The sequence below is a fragment of the Micropterus salmoides genome, unplaced genomic scaffold (genome assembly GCF_014851395.1).
Source record: "Micropterus salmoides isolate LMB-PRFRI ecotype aquatic unplaced genomic scaffold, ASM1485139v1 Ms_hic_scaffold_2, whole genome shotgun sequence".
NCBI classification, from domain to species: domain Eukaryota; kingdom Metazoa; phylum Chordata; class Actinopteri; order Centrarchiformes; family Centrarchidae; genus Micropterus; species Micropterus salmoides.
This window is the reverse complement of record NW_024041150.1, coordinates 54,395,585-54,400,708: the sequence shown is the minus strand read 5'-3', so window position 1 is coordinate 54,400,708 and position 5,124 is coordinate 54,395,585. Positions and strand designations below refer to the sequence as shown.

Here is a 5,124-nt window from a genome sequence, read left to right as displayed (position 1 = left end):
GGCGCCGTTTTTATACCCTGCCCTTGCAGTCACCTGGATCTCACGTTGGACTATCAGGTTGGCGAAAGTCAGCCATCATCATCTCGAACGCACCTACTGTTATTGTGCTACTAGTTAACCTACTGCACCCCATTCTCGACTAAAAGGCTTTTTACAGCAATACATCCTGAAAATGATCATAAAATAAGTCTAATAAAAACATTTATCAGTTCTCAGTGTAAATTACCTGTAATGATATGAGCTGTAACTACACTGTGGTCTCTTATTTGTTTGGTTAGTTGACGGTGGCGTAGAGGTCGCTGGGATCAGCTGAGGCTCCAGCAGAAGAAGAGGAAGCTTTCACGCTGCTGTAGGTCACTGCATCATCTTCATCATCACCATCTTTACCCAGAACCTGGAAAAGAGACAAACAGCACAACACAGAAATTACACAACATTAAATGAGAGAAGTGTTTTCATTCACTGCCATCATCACTAGAACCAATCAGACAGCTTACCCGGCCTTTACCGTTGGTCTTCCTGGTGTAGCTGATGGAGGCGTAGGAAACACCATCTTCAGGATCAGCCTACACAGAGAAGACAACATAATGGCTGCTCAGTAACATGTGGACTTGATTGTGTTCTGGTCTGTTCTGGTGTCGTCCAGCTGCATCATCAGACTCCCCACTTCTTCTCTTGCGGAAACAACTTAGATTCAAGAGTCACTGTGTGTCTCATAGAGCTACATTTTGAACAACAAATCTAAAAACAGTGAGTGTAACTTTGTCCTGGGTGTAGTGTGAGATCTCACCGTGTCCTGACTGCTTTCTGGACTCACTGCAGGGTTTAAGCTCCGTCCCTGAAAACAACAAACAAACAGAGTCTACTTCCATGTGGTCAAACACTGGCTCTGTGAAGGCTGTTTAGATTTGGATGACTCTGTCAGAGAGCAGCTGATTCAGCTCTGTCATAACTGTAGAAACATTTGATTACTCAGCCGTAAAACTCACAGTGTTTTCATCCATCTGGGTTTTTTTTTCCTGAAGAGACAAAAGAGAGTCGACTTTAGCTTCAACAATAAAAATCCAGTTTCATCAAAACTTCTTGTTTATAATATCTGTGGTTGCTCTCACCTTTAGTTTTCTTCCATCTGATGAATCCAACAACAATAACAACAGTTATTAAGAGTGCTGCAACTGCAACAAACCACAACCAACCTGGAAAGACAATAAAACAGGACATCTTATTGGCTTATTCTTTAAACTTATTGAGTGTGATGTTGGAGGGAAAACAAACATATGACATCATAAAACCAATGTATTCCAACTGCAAAAACCCAATCCACCAACACGTTCTCATCTCAGTGCTTCATTACCGATGTTTTCAGACAGCGTGACAAAGCTTAATTATTTGATGCTAAATGTACCCTTCAGCGTTCATATACAACGCCACCGTTTGCTATGTCACAACAACACAAAGGCGGCTAACCCTACAGCTGTGCACATTGCGGTTGACATGCACAGCTGTAGGCGGTAGCGCCACAGCGTCCACTGTGTCGACTTTTGCCGGCCGAGCAGGCTAACTTCCAGCTTAGCCCTCCGCTAACGTGAATGGGGGTAAATTTGAATACGTGCGGCTGTTGTAGACTTTTAAAATGTTGTTTACAGGATTGGATCACATTCTGATAGTGAAACGAGTCACTTTGCTGGATTGTGAGGGTCAAATATATTGATCCACCGTGTTACAGCCGTTGTTTTGTCCGCTAGCAAAATTTACTCCAAAGCACGGGGTCTCTTCCGATCAGCTCGGCGGCATTACAAGGCTACCCAGCCGACCAATCACAGTGCTTACTGTCCGTGTCGCCTCGATGTGTAGTTACATTTTTGGTTAGGCAACGGCGTACAGGGCTACGCAAAGGCTACGCTGCCGATTTAATGCAGAAGTATAAATTGCACTTTAGCTGGTCGACATGCATAAAGTCAGTGACTTAGGTTTAGGCTCAAACATTTCTGATGGTTATGGTAAGGGTAGGGGGCTTCAGGGGCCCGTCAACACCTTTAACTTCAACGTAGCTATCTAGCTAGCACTTCTAGTATGTACGAGATGCCCCAGAGCGTCTCATACAGATCCGGATATCTGGAAGCTACTCATAGAGATGCACCCGGAGCGTCTCCCAAATAACTATGCTTTGACACTTTTTCTGAAAGCGTCGTTATTGGACGTTATTGGAGACGAGAACGGGCTCAAATAACCTAGAAAAATCTGCAACACCTGGCCTCACACTGCATGACACACAGATTAAATGCCTTCTATTTGCAGATGATTTCATCCTTCTATCCCCAACATAAATAAGGACTCCAGCAGCAGCTAAATATCCTGCATGAATTCTGTCTCACCTGGGCCCTGACAGTAAACCTCAAAAAGACAAAGATCATGGTCTTCCAAAAACGATACAGACATCAAGAAAACAAGCAAAAATTATATTTAGACACAACATCTATAAAATTACACATATCTGGGCTCATGAGCACAACAGGAAACTTCAACATGGCTGTGAAAGATCTGTGGGACAAAGCAAGGAGAGCTTTCTATGCCATCTGAAGAAATATAAAACATGATATACCAATAAAGATCTGGCTAAAGATTTTCAAATCGGTCCTGGAACCAACTGCCCTTTATGGGAGGTAAATATGGGGTCCACTCAGGTCTAGGTTTGTAAAATGGGAGAAACACCCAACTGAATCTTTTCATACAGAATTCTGTAAGAGCATTTTGTATGTAGACAGAAAAAAACCCCAAACAACGTCGGCAGAGCAGAACTAGGCCAATACTCACTGATCCAAATCCAATAAAGAGCTACCAAATTCTACAATCACGTTCAGACTCAGTGATCAGAACCTGGCCATCGAGACGGGCCGCCAGAGACAAACCTGGCTTCCTAGAGAGGAAAGGATCTGCTCACTTTGTACATCACAGGAAATAGAAAATGAACAACACTTCCTCACAACATGTGAAAAACACAAAGATCTAAAATTACTGAAACCTATCCTGAATATGAGACCAAAAATAATAAAGGAAAACTTCCATACCTACTAGGTGAAACACAAAGATGTGAAATAATTGCAGCTAAATATACACGTACATGTCAAAACCTGAAGACAACCAGAGGAACACAAATATGAAACCATCATACCGTTACTATAGCGACAATGTTATTATTGTTATGGTTCTTTGTTTGTTTTCTTTTACTGTTGCTTTGGTAATATGAACATTATTCTTTCATGCCAATCAAGCCACTTTGAAACTGAAAATTGAAATTTGAAAATTGAGAGAGAGAGAATCAATAATGAATTTAGGGCTGTCCCCAACTAACGATTGACATGGTCCAATCAGAATTGTCAAGTCTTGCCCAAAGTCGACTGATAGTGGAATCAGTGTGTGTTTGTGCACGGCGATTGTGGGGGATTGCAGCCTCTATCATCATTAGTCAGTGTAACTTACATTGTACATTTAACGTTACAGATAAACTGAGGCTTGCTGTTGATCATTTCCTCTCAGCTCTGCTCGCCGGCCTTTCACCGGTCTTATGCAGAGTTTTTCATGCGTGCCGTGCGGCCTACAAATGCATGCACGTTGCGGTTCCTTGCGGGTCTATTTCAAGTACTATTTAAAAATCATATAATATTCTATGTGTGTTTATCAATGGTGATAACTGATTCGAAAGTTGGACAGTTGAATCAGACTCCGCCCATCGAAGCATTAAACCTTTGACTATGTGGGGTCAGCCCTAAATAAATTAATGAATAATAATTTCTTGATCACTTCCTATTTTCTGTATTTTACTATGATGAATGGCCAGTTTTGTCTTTTCAGAAAGTGACCTAATTAAAGAAGCTTTTATCTTTTGCCATAAAAAACACCAAAAACTAAACCTGTACAACAAACAAAAAAAACATGAATAAAATAATGAAGTTCAGTACAGGAAGAGAAAGAGGCTGACAGGAAGACAGAGAGACTCCAGAGAAAGATGAGTTACTACCTTGTGATTTTGTGTTTTCAGTTGTTGTTGCTGGTTTCGTCGTTGTTGTTGTGGTTGCTGGTTTAGTTGTTGCTGGTTCAGTTGTTGTTGTTGTTGCTGGTTTAGGTGTTGCTGGTTTAGTTGTTGTTGTTGGTTTAGATGTTGCTGGTTTAGTTGTTGCTGGTTTAGTTGTTGCTGTTGTTGCTGGTTTAGTTGTTGTTGGTTTAGTTGTTGTTGTTGTTGTTGTTGTTGCTGGTTTAGTTGTTGTTGTTGCTGGTTTAGTTGTTGTTGGTTTAGTTGTTGTTGTTGCTGGTTTAGATGTCAGAGATATTGCGAGAGAAAGAAAACAAGAGTAAAGTTCATCACTGTGAAAAGTCATCAAATAAACAAATGTTTTGGTGGTTTTAATCATCTTGAACAGGGGTGTGTTTCCCAAAAGCATCGTTGCTGACTGCGGTAGCAACTTCCTTGGTTAAAACCCTAGTTGGAACTACGGAGGTAACTAAGTTGGTAACTTACACGGTACGAACCATCGTTAAGCGACTGTGACACCTACAAATATGTTGTCACAATTGTTAAGATATTTTGTGTAATAGCCTGTAAAAAAGGGGCATAATGTGAATGTATTTTCACGGGGTTTGAGTAGTATTTCTGAGGGTGTAATTGCTTAACGACGCCACAAGAGGGAGTGTCCTCTTATGTGAGCGCTAGTAGGGCCGCCAGGTAACAGCCTGCTGAACGACCACAAGTCACATCTCCTGTCTCTGCACAAAACAGGTTAGTAATGTGTGATATTTTGCTGCAATACATCTCTATGGACTTTTAAAGCCCTTATTATGTTGTTCTGACAACGTTTGATGTGTAAAACAGTGGTTTATTCAGTTAATTAAAAGTGTAGCTAGCACCTGTGTAGAAAGTGTAACCAACATGGCGGCCTTCCGACGTTTGTAGTGTTTATGGTCATTGCTCCTGGACATTGCACTTTTCTTTGTATTTGCTAAAGCTAAAGGTTGAGCTACGATTATTTAAAGTTTGTTGAGTTGAGGATGTGTCAAGTCCTGCATTCAAGTCCTGTCACCGTAATAATACTGAACAGTGTAACATGTTGATAAGGTTAAAAAAACGTG

General features: G+C 41.1%; 2 long non-coding RNA genes across 2 annotated transcripts; both read right to left on the bottom strand.

Annotated features, from left to right (window-relative positions):
• Window positions 1-352: 352 nt before the first annotated feature.
• LOC119912771 lies at window positions 353-830 on the bottom strand. The gene is made up of 3 exons (XR_005446224.1): window positions 791-830; window positions 498-566; window positions 353-394 (listed from the first exon to the last, which is right to left on the bottom strand). It is a non-coding gene; the product is annotated as an uncharacterized LOC119912771 (long non-coding RNA).
• Window positions 831-1,111: 281 nt separating this feature from the next.
• LOC119912822 lies at window positions 1,112-4,069 on the bottom strand. The gene is made up of 2 exons (XR_005446273.1): window positions 4,019-4,069; window positions 1,112-1,196 (listed from the first exon to the last, which is right to left on the bottom strand). It is a non-coding gene; the product is annotated as an uncharacterized LOC119912822 (long non-coding RNA).
• Window positions 4,070-5,124: the final 1,055 nt, after the last annotated feature.